The following is an 18,974-nucleotide window of genomic DNA, read 5'->3' as shown; positions in this document are numbered from 1 at the left end:
AACCTCCATCCTTGCACAGTTTGTTATTCTTCTAGGTAACATAGTAACAAATCCAAATTGCTGCTCTCTTTGTAGGCAAGCAAGGCTTTGTTGCAACTGCAATTCTTACTTCTTCTTGAAATGTAGGGACGACAGTACATTCCATTACATCCATCTAGTGTACACAGGTAGGTCCATTGTGGCGGGCAGGTGAGCGGGCGGGCTGCTTTATTGGCTGTTTGCTGTTCCCCTACTCCACTCCACTATTTGACTGTTGTGCTGCATCAATCAATCAATCAATCAATCAATCAATCAATCAATCAATCAATCAATCAATCAGTGGCTGGCTCAGGTGCAGCTCTTTAACTTACCTAAAAGGGAGGGCGGAGAGAAGACAAGGAAGGTGAATGAGGAGTTCCAATGTGAAATGCCGGAAACACAGAAACACAGACGACACACAACAAGAGGTGGCAATCTATTCATTAATTGCATTTAATCAATGAGCTCATTATCACTCATGCATTGTCCAACAGGTGTTGAAATAATGGGATTAAAAGGGGAGATCCCTTCAGAAAGACAGAAACAATAGCAAAGACAAAAAACACTTTTGGAATCTGCTTTTAGTCAACACATAAGGAAAGGGTGCACCGGTCCTGGAAATACTGCAATACCAGGTCAATGCGTGGAGTGGACAGAGCAAGCTCTATTTCCATCTCCCTGTTCTAAAAATCCATTTAATATATGGTCCCCAGATAGGGGACGTATCAGATATTAAACTGATAAGAACAGATACTACACTTGATCTTAGCCAAAAGGCCGAGAAGCGATAACCCGAACGGGCCGCGCGTTGCCCGAGCCTGCCCGATACTGCTGTTCAGCCCTTGCAGCGATTCAGCCTACTTCTAGGCAATTCCATGGGGCCCTGCAGGCTCACACACTCACAGCTACACGGGAGGTGAATAAAGGCCGGAGAGGAAGCCAGACAGGATTTGCTTCTTTTGCTTGCACCACAATGCAGTGCTGAAAGAGGAGGAATCTACATAAAAACGCCTTCCTGGCAACGCCCAAATGCCCTGCTGCCATGCAGATAAACACTGGCAGCGGCAGCAAGTGCATGCCCACAGCCACCCCTTGTTCCTTCACACCTTGTATCAGCTGTAATCCAGTCCAGTCCAGTGCTGCCTGCTGAGCAGCACTGACCAACACTGCCTGGGCCCAGGCTTTTATCTCTGAGGCCCCATTATGATGTCAGAAAGCTGGCTCTGGAATCCTGACTCCACTATGACACGTGCAAAGTTCCGTCTGAACTTTATATAAGACGGTGAGGCTCAGTCAGTCACTCAGTGTTGCCTGAGAGGGCAACACTGCAACAGCCGGCCGCCAGGCTGTCTTTTTTTTGCACAGCTAGTTGCCTCCAGGAGGCCACAAGAGGGAGACAAGGGACTGCAAAATGGAAAATAGGCATCACCAACTTTACAGACAACTTCTCCTTGCTCCTACAACCTCCATCCTTGCACAGTTTGTTATTCTTCTAGGTAACATAGTAACAAATCCAAATTGCTGCTCTCTTTGTAGGCAAGCAAGGCTTTGTTGCAACTGCAATTCTTACTTCTTCTTGAAATGTAGGGACGACAGTACATTCCATCACATCCATCTAGTGTACACAGGTAGGTCCATTGTGGCGGGCAGGCGAGCGGGCGGGCTGCTTTATTGGCTGTTTGCTGTTCCCCTACTCCACTCCACTATTTGACTGTTGTGCTGCATCAATCAATCAATCAATCAATCAATCAATCAATCAATCAATCAATCAATCAATCAATCAGTGGCTGGCTCAGGTGCAGCTCTTTAACTTACCTAAAAGGGAGGGCGGAGAGAAGACAAGGAAGGTGAATGAGGTGTTCCAATGTGAAATGCCGGAAACACAGAAACACAGACGACACACAACAAGAGGTGGCAATCTATTCATTAATTGCATTTAATCAATGAGCTCATTATCACTCATGCATTGTCCAACAGGTGTTGAAATAATGGGATTAAAAGGGGAGATCCCTTCAGAAAGACAGAAACAATAGCAAAGACAAAAAACACTTTTGGAATCTGCTTTTAGTCAACACATAAGGAAAGGGTGCACCGGTCCTGGAAATACTGCAATACCAGGTCAATGCGTGGAGTGGACAGAGCAAGCTCTATTTCCATCTCCCTGTTCTAAAAATCCATTTAATATATGGTCCCCAGATAGGGGACGTATCAGATATTAAACTGATAAGAACAGATACTACACTTGATCTTAGCCAAAAGGCCGAGAAGCGATAACCCGAACGGGCCGCGCGTTGCCCGAGCCTGCCCGATACTGCTGTTCAGCCCTTGCAGCGATTCAGCCTACTTCTAGGCAATTCCATGGGGCCCTGCAGGCTCACACACTCACAGCTACACGGGAGGTGAATAAAGGCCGGAGAGGAAGCCAGACAGGATTTGCTTCTTTTGCTTGCACCACAATGCAGTGCTGAAAGAGGAGGAATCTACATAAAAACGCCTTCCTGGCAACGCCCAAATGCCCTGCTGCCATGCAGATAAACACTGGCAGCGGCAGCAAGTGCATGCCCACAGCCACCCCTTGTTCCTTCACACCTTGTATCAGCTGTAATCCAGTCCAGTCCAGTGCTGCCTGCTGAGCAGCACTGACCAACACTGCCTGGGCCCAGGCTTTTATCTCTGAGGCCCCATTATGATGTCAGAAAGCTGGCTCTGGAATCCTGAGGGCTCCACTATGACACGTGCAAAGTTCCGTCTGAACTTTATATAAGACGGTGAGGCTCAGTCAGTCACTCAGTGTTGCCTGAGAGGGCAACACTGCAACAGCCGGCCGCCAGGCTGTCTTTTTTTTGCACAGCTAGTTGCCTCCAGGAGGCCACAAGAGGGAGACAAGGGACTGCAAAATGGAAAATAGGCATCCACCAACTTTACAGACAACTTCTCCTTGCTCCTACAACCTCCATCCTTGCACAGTTTGTTATTCTTCTAGGTAACATAGTAACAAATCCAAATTGCTGCTCTCTTTGTAGGCAAGCAAGGCTTTGTTGCAACTGCAATTCTTACTTCTTCTTGAAATGTAGGGACGACAGTACATTCCATCACATCCATCTAGTGTACACAGGTAGGTCCATTGTGGCGGGCAGGCGAGCGGGCGGGCTGCTTTATTGGCTGTTTGCTGTTCCCCTACTCCACTCCACTATTTGACTGTTGTGCTGCAATCAATCAATCAATCAATCAATCAATCAATCAATCAATCAATCAGTGGCTGGCTCAGGTGCAGCTCTTTAACTTACCTAAAAGGGAGGGCGGAGAGAAGACAAGGAAGGTGAATGAGGTGTTCCAATGTGAAATGCCGGAAACACAGAAACACAGACGACACACAACAAGAGGTGGCAATCTATTCATTAATTGCATTTAATCAATGAGCTCATTATCACTCATGCATTGTCCAACAGGTGTTGAAATAATGGGATTAAAAGGGGAGATCCCTTCAGAAAGACAGAAACAATAGCAAAGACAAAAAACACTTTTGGAATCTGCTTTTAGTCAACACATAAGGAAAGGGTGCACCGGTCCTGGAAATACTGCAATACCAGGTCAATGCGTGGAGTGGACAGAGCAAGCTCTATTTCCATCTCCCTGTTCTAAAAATCCATTTAATATATGGTCCCCAGATAGGGGACGTATCAGATATTAAACTGATAAGAACAGATACTACACTTGATCTTAGCCAAAAGGCCGAGAAGCGATAACCCGAACGGGCCGCGCGTTGCCCGAGCCTGCCCGATACTGCTGTTCAGCCCTTGCAGCGATTCAGCCTACTTCTAGGCAATTCCATGGGGCCCTGCAGGCTCACACACTCACAGCTACACGGGAGGTGAATAAAGGCCGGAGAGGAAGCCAGACAGGATTTGCTTCTTTTGCTTGCACCACAATGCAGTGCTGAAAGAGGAGGAATCTACATAAAAACGCCTTCCTGGCAACGCCCAAATGCCCTGCTGCCATGCAGATAAACACTGGCAGCGGCAGCAAGTGCATGCCCACAGCCACCCCTTGTTCCTTCACACCTTGTATCAGCTGTAATCCAGTCCAGTCCAGTGCTGCCTGCTGAGCAGCACTGACCAACACTGCCTGGGCCCAGGCTTTTATCTCTGAGGCCCCATTATGATGTCAGAAAGCTGGCTCTGGAATCCTGAGGGCTCCACTATGACACGTGCAAAGTTCCGTCTGAACTTTATATAAGACGGTGAGGCTCAGTCAGTCACTCAGTGTTGCCTGAGAGGGCAACACTGCAACAGCCGGCCGCCAGGCTGTCTTTTTTTTGCACAGCTAGTTGCCTCCAGGAGGCCACAAGAGGGAGACAAGGGACTGCAAAATGGAAAATAGGCATCCACCAACTTTACAGACAACTTCTCCTTGCTCCTACAACCTCCATCCTTGCACAGTTTGTTATTCTTCTAGGTAACATAGTAACAAATCCAAATTGCTGCTCTCTTTGTAGGCAAGCAAGGCTTTGTTGCAACTGCAATTCTTACTTCTTCTTGAAATGTAGGGACGACAGTACATTCCATCATATCCATCTAGTGTACACAGGTAGGTCCATTGTGGCGGGCAGGCGAGCGGGCGGGCTGCTTTATTGGCTGTTTGCTGTTCCCCTACTCCACTCCACTATTTGACTGTTGTGCTGCATCAATCAATCAATCAATCAATCAATCAATCAATCAATCAATCAATCAATCAATCAGTGGCTGGCTCAGGTGCAGCTCTTTAACTTACCTAAAAGGGAGGGCGGAGAGAAGACAAGGAAGGTGAATGAGGTGTTCCAATGTGAAATGCCGGAAACACAGAAACACAGACGACACACAACAAGAGGTGGCAATCTATTCATTAATTGCATTTAATCAATGAGCTCATTATCACTCATGCATTGTCCAACAGGTGTTGAAATAATGGGATTAAAAGGGGAGATCCCTTCAGAAAGACAGAAACAATAGCAAAGACAAAAAACACTTTTGGAATCTGCTTTTAGTCAACACATAAGGAAAGGGTGCACCGGTCCTGGAAATACTGCAATACCAGGTCAATGCGTGGAGTGGACAGAGCAAGCTCTATTTCCATCTCCCTGTTCTAAAAATCCATTTAATATATGGTCCCCAGATAGGGGACGTATCAGATATTAAACTGATAAGAACAGATACTACACTTGATCTTAGCCAAAAGGCCGAGAAGCGATAACCCGAACGGGCCGCGCGTTGCCCGAGCCTGCCCGATACTGCTGTTCAGCCCTTGCAGCGATTCAGCCTACTTCTAGGCAATTCCATGGGGCCCTGCAGGCTCACACACTCACAGCTACACGGGAGGTGAATAAAGGCCGGAGAGGAAGCCAGACAGGATTTGCTTCTTTTGCTTGCACCACAATGCAGTGCTGAAAGAGGAGGAATCTACATAAAAACGCCTTCCTGGCAACGCCCAAATGCCCTGCTGCCATGCAGATAAACACTGGCAGCGGCAGCAAGTGCATGCCCACAGCCACCCCTTGTTCCTTCACACCTTGTATCAGCTGTAATCCAGTCCAGTCCAGTGCTGCCTGCTGAGCAGCACTGACCAACACTGCCTGGGCCCAGGCTTTTATCTCTGAGGCCCCATTATGATGTCAGAAAGCTGGCTCTGGAATCCTGAGGGCTCCACTATGACACGTGCAAAGTTCCGTCTGAACTTTATATAAGACGGTGAGGCTCAGTCAGTCACTCAGTGTTGCCTGAGAGGGCAACACTGCAACAGCCGGCCGCCAGGCTGTCTTTTTTTTGCACAGCTAGTTGCCTCCAGGAGGCCACAAGAGGGAGACGAGGGACTGCAAAATGGAAAATAGGCATCCACCAACTTTACAGACAACTTCTCCTTGCTCCTACAACCTCCATCCTTGCACAGTTTGTTATTCTTCTAGGTAACATAGTAACAAATCCAAATTGCTGCTCTCTTTGTAGGCAAGCAAGGCTTTGTTGCAACTGCAATTCTTACTTCTTCTTGAAATGTAGGGACGACAGTACATTCCATCACATCCATCTAGTGTACACAGGTAGGTCCATTGTGGCGGGCAGGCGAGCGGGCGGGCTGCTTTATTGGCTGTTTGCTGTTCCCCTACTCCACTCCACTATTTGACTGTTGTGCTGCATCAATCAATCAATCAATCAATCAATCAATCAATCAATCAATCAATCAGTGGCTGGCTCAGGTGCAGCTCTTTAACTTACCTAAAAGGGAGGGCGGAGAGAAGAGGGCGGAGAGAAGACAAGGAAGGTGAATGAGGTGTTCCAATGTGAAATGCCGGAAACACAGAAACACAGACGACACACAACAAGAGGTGGCAATCTATTCATTAATTGCATTTAATCAATGAGCTCATTATCACTCATGCATTGTCCAACAGGTGTTGAAATAATGGGATTAAAAGGGGAGATCCCTTCAGAAAGACAGAAACAATAGCAAAGACAAAAAACACTTTTGGAATCTGCTTTTAGTCAACACATAAGGAAAGGGTGCACCGGTCCTGGAAATACTGCAATACCAGGTCAATGCGTGGAGTGGACAGAGCAAGCTCTATTTCCATCTCCCTGTTCTAAAAATCCATTTAATATATGGTCCCCAGATAGGGGACGTATCAGATATTAAACTGATAAGAACAGATACTACACTTGATCTTAGCCAAAAGGCCGAGAAGCGATAACCCGAACGGGCCGCGCGTTGCCCGAGCCTGCCCGATACTGCTGTTCAGCCCTTGCAGCGATTCAGCCTACTTCTAGGCAATTCCATGGGGCCCTGCAGGCTCACACACTCACAGCTACACGGGAGGTGAATAAAGGCCGGAGAGGAAGCCAGACAGGATTTGCTTCTTTTGCTTGCACCACAATGCAGTGCTGAAAGAGGAGGAATCTACATAAAAACGCCTTCCTGGCAACGCCCAAATGCCCTGCTGCCATGCAGATAAACACTGGCAGCGGCAGCAAGTGCATGCCCACAGCCACCCCTTGTTCCTTCACACCTTGTATCAGCTGTAATCCAGTCCAGTCCAGTGCTGCCTGCTGAGCAGCACTGACCAACACTGCCTGGGCCCAGGCTTTTATCTCTGAGGCCCCATTATGATGTCAGAAAGCTGGCTCTGGAATCCTGAGGGCTCCACTATGACACGTGCAAAGTTCCGTCTGAACTTTATATAAGACGGTGAGGCTCAGTCAGTCACTCAGTGTTGCCTGAGAGGGCAACACTGCAACAGCCGGCCGCCAGGCTGTCTTTTTTTTGCACAGCTAGTTGCCTCCAGGAGGCCACAAGAGGGAGACAAGGGACTGCAAAATGGAAAATAGGCATCCACCAACTTTACAGACAACTTCTCCTTGCTCCTACAACCTCCATCCTTGCACAGTTTGTTATTCTTCTAGGTAACATAGTAACAAATCCAAATTGCTGCTCTCTTTGTAGGCAAGCAAGGCTTTGTTGCAACTGCAATTCTTACTTCTTCTTGAAATGTAGGGACGACAGTACATTCCATCACATCCATCTGTGTACACAGGTAGGTCCATTGTGGCGGGCAGGCGAGCGGGCGGGCTGCTTTATTGGCTGTTTGCTGTTCCCCTACTCCACTCCACTATTTGACTGTTGTGCTGCATCAATCAATCAATCAATCAATCAATCAATCAATCAATCAATCAATCAATCAATCAATCAATCAGTGGCTGGCTCAGGTGCAGCTCTTTAACTTACCTAAAAGGGAGGGCGGAGAGAAGACAAGGAAGGTGAATGAGGTGTTCCAATGTGAAATGCCGGAAACACAGAAACACAGACGACACACAACAAGAGGTGGCAATCTATTCATTAATTGCATTTAATCAATGAGCTCATTATCACTCATGCATTGTCCAACAGGTGTTGAAATAATGGGATTAAAAGGGGAGATCCCTTCAGAAAGACAGAAACAATAGCAAAGACAAAAAACACTTTTGGAATCTGCTTTTAGTCAACACATAAGGAAAGGGTGCACCGGTCCTGGAAATACTGCAATACCAGGTCAATGCGTGGAGTGGACAGAGCAAGCTCTATTTCCATCTCCCTGTTCTAAAAATCCATTTAATATATGGTCCCCAGATAGGGGACGTATCAGATATTAAACTGATAAGAACAGATACTACACTTGATCTTAGCCAAAAGGCCGAGAAGCGATAACCCGAACGGGCCGCGCGTTGCCCGAGCCTGCCCGATACTGCTGTTCAGCCCTTGCAGCGATTCAGCCTACTTCTAGGCAATTCCATGGGGCCCTGCAGGCTCACACACTCACAGCTACACGGGAGGTGAATAAAGGCCGGAGAGGAAGCCAGACAGGATTTGCTTCTTTTGCTTGCACCACAATGCAGTGCTGAAAGAGGAGGAATCTACATAAAAACGCCTTCCTGGCAACGCCCAAATGCCCTGCTGCCATGCAGATAAACACTGGCAGCGGCAGCAAGTGCATGCCCACAGCCACCCCTTGTTCCTTCACACCTTGTATCAGCTGTAATCCAGTCCAGTCCAGTGCTGCCTGCTGAGCAGCACTGACCAACACTGCCTGGGCCCAGGCTTTTATCTCTGAGGCCCCATTATGATGTCAGAAAGCTGGCTCTGGAATCCTGAGGGCTCCACTATGACACGTGCAAAGTTCCGTCTGAACTTTATATAAGACGGTGAGGCTCAGTCAGTCACTCAGTGTTGCCTGAGAGGGCAACACTGCAACAGCCGGCCGCCAGGCTGTCTTTTTTTTGCACAGCTAGTTGCCTCCAGGAGGCCACAAGAGGGAGACAAGGGACTGCAAAATGGAAAATAGGCATCCACCAACTTTACAGACAACTTCTCCTTGCTCCTACAACCTCCATCCTTGCACAGTTTGTTATTCTTCTAGGTAACATAGTAACAAATCCAAATTGCTGCTCTCTTTGTAGGCAAGCAAGGCTTTGTTGCAACTGCAATTCTTACTTCTTCTTGAAATGTAGGGACGACAGTACATTCCATCACATCCATCTAGTGTACACAGGTAGGTCCATTGTGGCGGGCAGGCGAGCGGGCGGGCTGCTTTATTGGCTGTTTGCTGTTCCCCTACTCCACTCCACTATTTGACTGTTGTGCTGCATCAATCAATCAATCAATCAATCAATCAATCAATCAATCAATCAATCAGTGGCTGGCTCAGGTGCAGCTCTTTAACTTACCTAAAAGGGAGGGCGGAGAGAAGACAAGGAAGGTGAATGAGGTGTTCCAATGTGAAATGCCGGAAACACAGAAACACAGACGACACACAACAAGAGGTGGCAATCTATTCATTAATTGCATTTAATCAATGAGCTCATTATCACTCATGCATTGTCCAACAGGTGTTGAAATAATGGGATTAAAAGGGGAGATCCCTTCAGAAAGACAGAAACAATAGCAAAGACAAAAAACACTTTTGGAATCTGCTTTTAGTCAACACATAAGGAAAGGGTGCACCGGTCCTGGAAATACTGCAATACCAGGTCAATGCGTGGAGTGGACAGAGCAAGCTCTATTTCCATCTCCCTGTTCTAAAAATCCATTTAATATATGGTCCCCAGATAGGGGACGTATCAGATATTAAACTGATAAGAACAGATACTACACTTGATCTTAGCCAAAAGGCCGAGAAGCGATAACCCGAACGGGCCGCGCGTTGCCCGAGCCTGCCCGATACTGCTGTTCAGCCCTTGCAGCGATTCAGCCTACTTCTAGGCAATTCCATGGGGCCCTGCAGGCTCACACACTCACAGCTACACGGGAGGTGAATAAAGGCCGGAGAGGAAGCCAGACAGGATTTGCTTCTTTTGCTTGCACCACAATGCAGTGCTGAAAGAGGAGGAATCTACATAAAAACGCCTTCCTGGCAACGCCCAAATGCCCTGCTGCCATGCAGATAAACACTGGCAGCGGCAGCAAGTGCATGCCCACAGCCACCCCTTGTTCCTTCACACCTTGTATCAGCTGTAATCCAGTCCAGTCCAGTGCTGCCTGCTGAGCAGCACTGACCAACACTGCCTGGGCCCAGGCTTTTATCTCTGAGGCCCCATTATGATGTCAGAAAGCTGGCTCTGGAATCCTGAGGGCTCCACTATGACACGTGCAAAGTTCCGTCTGAACTTTATATAAGACGGTGAGGCTCAGTCAGTCACTGAGTGTTGCCTGAGAGGGCAACACTGCAACAGCCGGCCGCCAGGCTGTCTTTTTTTTGCACAGCTAGTTGCCTCCAGGAGGCCACAAGAGGGAGACAAGGGACTGCAAAATGGAAAATAGGCATCCACCAACTTTACAGACAACTTCTCCTTGCTCCTACAACCTCCATCCTTGCACAGTTTGTTATTCTTCTAGGTAACATAGTAACAAATCCAAATTGCTGCTCTCTTTGTAGGCAAGCAAGGCTTTGTTGCAACTGCAATTCTTACTTCTTCTTGAAATGTAGGGACGACAGTACATTCCATCACATCCATCTAGTGTACACAGGTAGGTCCATTGTGGCGGGCAGGCGAGCGGGCGGGCTGCTTTATTGGCTGTTTGCTGTTCCCCTACTCCACTCCACTATTTGACTGTTGTGCTGCATCAATCAATCAATCAATCAATCAATCAATCAATCAATCAATCAATCAATCAATCAATCAATCAATCAGTGGCTGGCTCAGGTGCAGCTCTTTAACTTACCTAAAAGGGAGGGCGGAGAGAAGACAAGGAAGGTGAATGAGGTGTTCCAATGTGAAATGCCGGAAACACAGAAACACAGACGACACACAACAAGAGGTGGCAATCTATTCATTAATTGCATTTAATCAATGAGCTCATTATCACTCATGCATTGTCCAACAGGTGTTGAAATAATGGGATTAAAAGGGGAGATCCCTTCAGAAAGACAGAAACAATAGCAAAGACAAAAAACACTTTTGGAATCTGCTTTTAGTCAACACATAAGGAAAGGGTGCACCGGTCCTGGAAATACTGCAATACCAGGTCAATGCGTGGAGTGGACAGAGCAAGCTCTATTTCCATCTCCCTGTTCTAAAAATCCATTTAATATATGGTCCCCAGATAGGGGACGTATCAGATATTAAACTGATAAGAACAGATACTACACTTGATCTTAGCCAAAAGGCCGAGAAGCGATAACCCGAACGGGCCGCGCGTTGCCCGAGCCTGCCCGATACTGCTGTTCAGCCCTTGCAGCGATTCAGCCTACTTCTAGGCAATTCCATGGGGCCCTGCAGGCTCACACACTCACAGCTACACGGGAGGTGAATAAAGGCCGGAGAGGAAGCCAGACAGGATTTGCTTCTTTTGCTTGCACCACAATGCAGTGCTGAAAGAGGAGGAATCTACATAAAAACGCCTTCCTGGCAACGCCCAAATGCCCTGCTGCCATGCAGATAAACACTGGCAGCGGCAGCAAGTGCATGCCCACAGCCACCCCTTGTTCCTTCACACCTTGTATCAGCTGTAATCCAGTCCAGTCCAGTGCTGCCTGCTGAGCAGCACTGACCAACACTGCCTGGGCCCAGGCTTTTATCTCTGAGGCCCCATTATGATGTCAGAAAGCTGGCTCTGGAATCCTGAGGGCTCCACTATGACACGTGCAAAGTTCCGTCTGAACTTTATATAAGACGGTGAGGCTCAGTCAGTCACTCAGTGTTGCCTGAGAGGGCAACACTGCAACAGCCGGCCGCCAGGCTGTCTTTTTTTTGCACAGCTAGTTGCCTCCAGGAGGCCACAAGAGGGAGACAAGGGACTGCAAAATGGAAAATAGGCATCCACCAACTTTACAGACAACTTCTCCTTGCTCCTACAACCTCCATCCTTGCACAGTTTGTTATTCTTCTAGGTAACATAGTAACAAATCCAAATTGCTGCTCTCTTTGTAGGCAAGCAAGGCTTTGTTGCAACTGCAATTCTTACTTCTTCTTGAAATGTAGGGACGACAGTACATTCCATCACATCCATCTAGTGTACACAGGTAGGTCCATTGTGGCGGGCAGGCGAGCGGGCGGGCTGCTTTATTGGCTGTTTGCTGTTCCCCTACTCCACTCCACTATTTGACTGTTGTGCTGCATCAATCAATCAATCAATCAATCAATCAATCAATCAATCAATCAATCAGTGGCTGGCTCAGGTGCAGCTCTTTAACTTACCTAAAAGGGAGGGCGGAGAGAAGACAAGGAAGGTGAATGAGGTGTTCCAATGTGAAATGCCGGAAACACAGAAACACAGACGACACACAACAAGAGGTGGCAATCTATTCATTAATTGCATTTAATCAATGAGCTCATTATCACTCATGCATTGTCCAACAGGTGTTGAAATAATGGGATTAAAAGGGGAGATCCCTTCAGAAAGACAGAAACAATAGCAAAGACAAAAAACACTTTTGGAATCTGCTTTTAGTCAACACATAAGGAAAGGGTGCACCGGTCCTGGAAATACTGCAATACCAGGTCAATGCGTGGAGTGGACAGAGCAAGCTCTATTTCCATCTCCCTGTTCTAAAAATCCATTTAATATATGGTCCCCAGATAGGGGACGTATCAGATATTAAACTGATAAGAACAGATACTACACTTGATCTTAGCCAAAAGGCCGAGAAGCGATAACCCGAACGGGCCGCGCGTTGCCCGAGCCTGCCCGATACTGCTGTTCAGCCCTTGCAGCGATTCAGCCTACTTCTAGGCAATTCCATGGGGCCCTGCAGGCTCACACACTCACAGCTACACGGGAGGTGAATAAAGGCCGGAGAGGAAGCCAGACAGGATTTGCTTCTTTTGCTTGCACCACAATGCAGTGCTGAAAGAGGAGGAATCTACATAAAAACGCCTTCCTGGCAACGCCCAAATGCCCTGCTGCCATGCAGATAAACACTGGCAGCGGCAGCAAGTGCATGCCCACAGCCACCCCTTGTTCCTTCACACCTTGTATCAGCTGTAATCCAGTCCAGTCCAGTGCTGCCTGCTGAGCAGCACTGACCAACACTGCCTGGGCCCAGGCTTTTATCTCTGAGGCCCCATTATGATGTCAGAAAGCTGGCTCTGGAATCCTGAGGGCTCCACTATGACACGTGCAAAGTTCCGTCTGAACTTTATATAAGACGGTGAGGCTCAGTCAGTCACTCAGTGTTGCCTGAGAGGGCAACACTGCAACAGCCGGCCGCCAGGCTGTCTTTTTTTTGCACAGCTAGTTGCCTCCAGGAGGCCACAAGAGGGAGACAAGGGACTGCAAAATGGAAAATAGGCATCCACCAACTTTACAGACAACTTCTCCTTGCTCCTACAACCTCCATCCTTGCACAGTTTGTTATTCTTCTAGGTAACATAGTAACAAATCCAAATTGCTGCTCTCTTTGTAGGCAAGCAAGGCTTTGTTGCAACTGCAATTCTTACTTCTTCTTGAAATGTAGGGACGACAGTACATTCCATCACATCCATCTAGTGTACACAGGTAGGTCCATTGTGGCGGGCAGGCGAGCGGGCGGGCTGCTTTATTGGCTGTTTGCTGTTCCCCTACTCCACTCCACTATTTGACTGTTGTGCTGCATCAATCAATCAATCAATCAATCAATCAATCAATCAATCAATCAATCAATCAATCAGTGGCTGGCTCAGGTGCAGCTCTTTAACTTACCTAAAAGGGAGGGCGGAGAGAAGACAAGGAAGGTGAATGAGGTGTTCCAATGTGAAATGCCGGAAACACAGAAACACAGACGACACACAACAAGAGGTGGCAATCTATTCATTAATTGCATTTAATCAATGAGCTCATTATCACTCATGCATTGTCCAACAGGTGTTGAAATAATGGGATTAAAAGGGGAGATCCCTTCAGAAAGACAGAAACAATAGCAAAGACAAAAAACACTTTTGGAATCTGCTTTTAGTCAACACATAAGGAAAGGGTGCACCGGTCCTGGAAATACTGCAATACCAGGTCAATGCGTGGAGTGGACAGAGCAAGCTCTATTTCCATCTCCCTGTTCTAAAAATCCATTTAATATATGGTCCCCAGATAGGGGACGTATCAGATATTAAACTGATAAGAACAGATACTACACTTGATCTTAGCCAAAAGGCCGAGAAGCGATAACCCGAACGGGCCGCGCGTTGCCCGAGCCTGCCCGATACTGCTGTTCAGCCCTTGCAGCGATTCAGCCTACTTCTAGGCAATTCCATGGGGCCCTGCAGGCTCACACACTCACAGCTACACGGGAGGTGAATAAAGGCCGGAGAGGAAGCCAGACAGGATTTGCTTCTTTTGCTTGCACCACAATGCAGTGCTGAAAGAGGAGGAATCTACATAAAAACGCCTTCCTGGCAACGCCCAAATGCCCTGCTGCCATGCAGATAAACACTGGCAGCGGCAGCAAGTGCATGCCCACAGCCACCCCTTGTTCCTTCACACCTTGTATCAGCTGTAATCCAGTCCAGTCCAGTGCTGCCTGCTGAGCAGCACTGACCAACACTGCCTGGGCCCAGGCTTTTATCTCTGAGGCCCCATTATGATGTCAGAAAGCTGGCTCTGGAATCCTGAGGGCTCCACTATGACACGTGCAAAGTTCCGTCTGAACATTATATAAGACGGTGAGGCTCAGTCAGTCACTCAGTGTTGCCTGAGAGGGCAACACTGCAACAGCCGGCCGCCAGGCTGTCTTTTTTTTGCACAGCTAGTTGCCTCCAGGAGGCCACAAGAGGGAGACAAGGGACTGCAAAATGGAAAATAGGCATCCACCAACTTTACAGACAACTTCTCCTTGCTCCTACAACCTCCATCCTTGCACAGTTTGTTATTCTTCTAGGTAACATAGTAACAAATCCAAATTGCTGCTCTCTTTGTAGGCAAGCAAGGCTTTGTTGCAACTGCAATTCTTACTTCTTCTTGAAATGTAGGGACGACAGTACATTCCATCACATCCATCTAGTGTACACAGGTAGGTCCATTGTGGCGGGCAGGCGAGCGGGCGGGCTGCTTTATTGGCTGTTTGCTGTTCCCCTACTCCACTCCACTATTTGACTGTTGTGCTGCATCAATCAATCAATCAATCAATCAATCAATCAATCAATCAATCAGTGGCTGGCTCAGGTGCAGCTCTTTAACTTACCTAAAAGGGAGGGCGGAGAGAAGACAAGGAAGGTGAATGAGGTGTTCCAATGTGAAATGCCGGAAACACAGAAACACAGACGACACACAACAAGAGGTGGCAATCTATTCATTAATTGCATTTAATCAATGAGCTCATTATCACTCATGCATTGTCCAACAGGTGTTGAAATAATGGGATTAAAAGGGGAGATCCCTTCAGAAAGACAGAAACAATAGCAAAGACAAAAAACACTTTTGGAATCTGCTTTTAGTCAACACATAAGGAAAGGGTGCACCGGTCCTGGAAATACTGCAATACCAGGTCAATGCGTGGAGTGGACAGAGCAAGCTCTATTTCCATCTCCCTGTTCTAAAAATCCATTTAATATATGGTCCCCAGATAGGGGACGTATCAGATATTAAACTGATAAGAACAGATACTACACTTGATCTTAGCCAAAAGGCCGAGAAGCGATAACCCGAACGGGCCGCGCGTTGCCCGAGCCTGCCCGATACTGCTGTTCAGCCCTTGCAGCGATTCAGCCTACTTCTAGGCAATTCCATGGGGCCCTGCAGGCTCACACACTCACAGCTACACGGGAGGTGAATAAAGGCCGGAGAGGAAGCCAGACAGGATTTGCTTCTTTTGCTTGCACCACAATGCAGTGCTGAAAGAGGAGGAATCTACATAAAAACGCCTTCCTGGCAACGCCCAAATGCCCTGCTGCCATGCAGATAAACACTGGCAGCGGCAGCAAATGCATGCCCACAGCCACCCCTTGTTCCTTCACACCTTGTATCAGCTGTAATCCAGTCCAGTCCAGTGCTGCCTGCTGAGCAGCACTGACCAACACTGCCTGGGCCCAGGCTTTTATCTCTGAGGCCCCATTATGATGTCAGAAAGCTGGCTCTGGAATCCTGAGGGCTCCACTATGACACGTGCAAAGTTCCGTCTGAACTTTATATAAGACGGTGAGGCTCAGTCAGTCACTCAGTGTTGCCTGAGAGGGCAACACTGCAACAGCCGGCCGCCAGGCTGTCTTTTTTTTGCACAGCTAGTTGCCTCCAGGAGGCCACAAGAGGGAGACAAGGGACTGCAAAATGGAAAATAGGCATCCACCAACTTTACAGACAACTTCTCCTTGCTCCTACAACCTCCATCCTTGCACAGTTTGTTATTCTTCTAGGTAACATAGTAACAAATCCAAATTGCTGCTCTCTTTGTAGGCAAGCAAGGCTTTGTTGCAACTGCAATTCTTACTTCTTCTTGAAATGTAGGGACGACAGTACATTCCATCACATCCATCTAGTGTACACAGGTAGGTCCATTGTGGCGGGCAGGCGAGCGGGCGGGCTGCTTTATTGGCTGTTTGCTGTTCCCCTACTCCACTCCACTATTTGACTGTTGTGCTGCATCAATCAATCAATCAATCAATCAATCAATCAATCAATCAATCAATCAATCAATCAATCAGTGGCTGGCTCAGGTGCAGCTCTTTAACTTACCTAAAAGGGAGGGCGGAGAGAAGACAAGGAAGGTGAATGAGGTGTTCCAATGTGAAATGCCGGAAACACAGAAACACAGACGACACACAACAAGAGGTGGCAATCTATTCATTAATTGCATTTAATCAATGAGCTCATTATCACTCATGCATTGTCCAACAGGTGTTGAAATAATGGGATTAAAAGGGGAGATCCCTTCAGAAAGACAGAAACAATAGCAAAGACAAAAAACACTTTTGGAATCTGCTTTTAGTCAACACATAAGGAAAGGGTGCACCGGTCCTGGAAATACTGCAATACCAGGTCAATGCGTGGAGTGGACAGAGCAAGCTCTATTTCCATCTCCCTGTTCTAAAAATCCATTTAATATATGGTCCCCAGATAGGGGACGTATCAGATATTAAACTGATAAGAACAGATACTACACTTGATCTTAGCCAAAAGGCCGAGAAGCGATAACCCGAACGGGCCGCGCGTTGCCCGAGCCTGCCCGATACTGCTGTTCAGCCCTTGCAGCGATTCAGCCTACTTCTAGGCAATTCCATGGGGCCCTGCAGGCTCACACACTCACAGCTACACGGGAGGTGAATAAAGGCCGGAGAGGAAGCCAGACAGGATTTGCTTCTTTTGCTTGCACCACAATGCAGTGCTGAAAGAGGAGGAATCTACATAAAAACGCCTTCCTGGCAACGCCCAAATGCCCTGCTGCCATGCAGATAAACACTGGCAGCGGCAGCAAGTGCATGCCCACAGCCACCCCTTGTTCCTTCACACCTTGTATCAGCTGTAATCCAGTCCAGTCCAGTGCTGCCTGCTGAGCAGCACTGACCAACACTGCCTGGGCCCAGGCTTTTATCTCTGAGGCCCCATTATGATGTCAGAAAGCTGGCTCTGGAATCCTGAGGGCTCCACTATGACACGTGCAAAGTTCCGTCTGAACTTTATATAAGACGGTGAGGCTCAGTCAGTCACTCAGTGTTGCCTGAGAGGGCAACACTGCAACAGCCGGCCGCCAGGCTGTCTTTTTTTTGCACAGCTAGTTGCCTCCAGGAGGCCACAAGAGGGAGACAAGGGACTGCAAAATGGAAAATAGGCATCCACCAACTTTACAGACAACTTCTCCTTGCTCCTACAACCTCCATCCTTGCACAGTTTGTTATTCTTCTAGGTAACATAGTAACAAATCCAAATTGCTGCTCTCTTTGTAGGCAAGCAAGGCTTTGTTGCAACTGCAATTCTTACTTCTTCTTGAAATGTAGGGACGACAGTACATTCCATCACATCCATCTAGTGTACACAGGTAGGTCCATTGTGGCGGGCAGGCGAGCGGGCGGGCTGCTTTATTGGCTGTTTGCTGTTCCCCTACTCCACTCCACTATTTGACTGTTGTGCTGCATCAATCAATCAATCAATCAATCAATCAATCAATCAATCAATCAATCAATCAGTGGCTGGCTCAGGTGCAGCTCTTTAACTTACCTAAAAGGGAGGGCGGAGAGAAGACAAGGAAGGTGAATGAGGTGTTCCAATGTGAAATGCCGGAAACACAGAAACACAGACGACACACAACAAGAGGTGGCAATCTATTCATTAATTGCATTTAATCAATGAGCTCATTATCACTCATGCATTGTCCAACAGGTGTTGAAATAATGGGATTAAAAGGGGAGATCCCTTCAGAAAGACAGAAACAATAGCAAAGACAAAAAACACTTTTGGAATCTGCTTTTAGTCAACACATAAGGAAAGGGTGCACCGGTCCTGGAAATACTGCAATACCAGGTCAATGCGTGGAGTGGACAGAGCAAGCTCTATTTCCATCTCCCTGTTCTAAAAATCCATTTAATATATGGTCCCCAGATAGGGGACGTATCAGATATTAAACTGATAAGAACAGATACTACACTTGATCTTAGCCAAAAGGCCGAGAAGCGATAACCCGAACGGGCCGCGCGTTGCCCGAGCCTGCCCGATACTGCTGTTCAGCCCTTGCAGCGATTCAGCCTACTTCTAGGCAATTCCATGGGGCCCTGCAGGCTCACACACTCACAGCTACACGGGAGGTGAATAAAGGCCGGAGAGGAAGCCAGACAGGATTTGCTTCTTTTGCTTGCACCACAATGCAGTGCTGAAAGAGGAGGAATCTACATAAAAACGCCTTCCTGGCAACGCCCAAATGCCATGCTGCCATGCAGATAAACACTGGCAGCGGCAGCAAGTGCATGCCCACAGCCACCCCTTGTTCCTTCACACCTTGTATCAGCTGTAATCCAGTCCAGTCCAGTGCTGCCTGCTGAGCAGCACTGACCAACACTGCCTGG

At 47.7% G+C, this 18,974-nt stretch overlaps 13 non-coding genes across 13 annotated transcripts; all 13 read right to left on the bottom strand.

The window, feature by feature from the left end:
- Positions 1-616: 616 nt before the first annotated feature.
- On the bottom strand, positions 617-807 carry LOC142697105 (U2 spliceosomal RNA). Its single transcript, XR_012864932.1, has one exon. It is a non-coding gene; the product is annotated as a U2 spliceosomal RNA (small nuclear RNA).
- Positions 808-2,099: 1,292 nt separating this feature from the next.
- LOC142697104 (U2 spliceosomal RNA) lies at positions 2,100-2,290 on the bottom strand. The gene has a single exon (XR_012864931.1). It is a non-coding gene; the product is annotated as a U2 spliceosomal RNA (small nuclear RNA).
- A 1,281-nt stretch (positions 2,291-3,571) lies between these two features.
- Positions 3,572-3,762, bottom strand: LOC142697103 (U2 spliceosomal RNA). The gene has a single exon (XR_012864930.1). It is a non-coding gene; the product is annotated as a U2 spliceosomal RNA (small nuclear RNA).
- Positions 3,763-5,054: 1,292 nt separating this feature from the next.
- LOC142697101 (U2 spliceosomal RNA) lies at positions 5,055-5,245 on the bottom strand. Its single transcript, XR_012864928.1, has one exon. It is a non-coding gene; the product is annotated as a U2 spliceosomal RNA (small nuclear RNA).
- A 1,298-nt stretch (positions 5,246-6,543) lies between these two features.
- LOC142697100 (U2 spliceosomal RNA) lies at positions 6,544-6,734 on the bottom strand. The gene has a single exon (XR_012864927.1). It is a non-coding gene; the product is annotated as a U2 spliceosomal RNA (small nuclear RNA).
- Positions 6,735-8,033: 1,299 nt separating this feature from the next.
- LOC142697099 (U2 spliceosomal RNA) lies at positions 8,034-8,224 on the bottom strand. The gene has a single exon (XR_012864926.1). It is a non-coding gene; the product is annotated as a U2 spliceosomal RNA (small nuclear RNA).
- Positions 8,225-9,508: 1,284 nt separating this feature from the next.
- Positions 9,509-9,699, bottom strand: LOC142697098 (U2 spliceosomal RNA). Its single transcript, XR_012864925.1, has one exon. It is a non-coding gene; the product is annotated as a U2 spliceosomal RNA (small nuclear RNA).
- A 1,304-nt stretch (positions 9,700-11,003) lies between these two features.
- Positions 11,004-11,194, bottom strand: LOC142697097 (U2 spliceosomal RNA). The gene has a single exon (XR_012864924.1). It is a non-coding gene; the product is annotated as a U2 spliceosomal RNA (small nuclear RNA).
- A 1,284-nt stretch (positions 11,195-12,478) lies between these two features.
- LOC142697094 (U2 spliceosomal RNA) lies at positions 12,479-12,669 on the bottom strand. The gene has a single exon (XR_012864922.1). It is a non-coding gene; the product is annotated as a U2 spliceosomal RNA (small nuclear RNA).
- Positions 12,670-13,961: 1,292 nt separating this feature from the next.
- LOC142697093 (U2 spliceosomal RNA) lies at positions 13,962-14,152 on the bottom strand. Its single transcript, XR_012864921.1, has one exon. It is a non-coding gene; the product is annotated as a U2 spliceosomal RNA (small nuclear RNA).
- A 1,280-nt stretch (positions 14,153-15,432) lies between these two features.
- Positions 15,433-15,623, bottom strand: LOC142697092 (U2 spliceosomal RNA). Its single transcript, XR_012864920.1, has one exon. It is a non-coding gene; the product is annotated as a U2 spliceosomal RNA (small nuclear RNA).
- Positions 15,624-16,919: 1,296 nt separating this feature from the next.
- On the bottom strand, positions 16,920-17,110 carry LOC142697091 (U2 spliceosomal RNA). The gene has a single exon (XR_012864919.1). It is a non-coding gene; the product is annotated as a U2 spliceosomal RNA (small nuclear RNA).
- A 1,288-nt stretch (positions 17,111-18,398) lies between these two features.
- Positions 18,399-18,589, bottom strand: LOC142697090 (U2 spliceosomal RNA). The gene has a single exon (XR_012864918.1). It is a non-coding gene; the product is annotated as a U2 spliceosomal RNA (small nuclear RNA).
- Positions 18,590-18,974: the final 385 nt, after the last annotated feature.

This window comes from Rhinoderma darwinii, assembly GCF_050947455.1.
Source record: "Rhinoderma darwinii isolate aRhiDar2 chromosome 5 unlocalized genomic scaffold, aRhiDar2.hap1 SUPER_5_unloc_7, whole genome shotgun sequence".
NCBI classification, from domain to species: Eukaryota; Metazoa; Chordata; class Amphibia; order Anura; family Rhinodermatidae; genus Rhinoderma; species Rhinoderma darwinii.
This window is presented reverse-complemented; position numbering and strand designations above follow the sequence as displayed.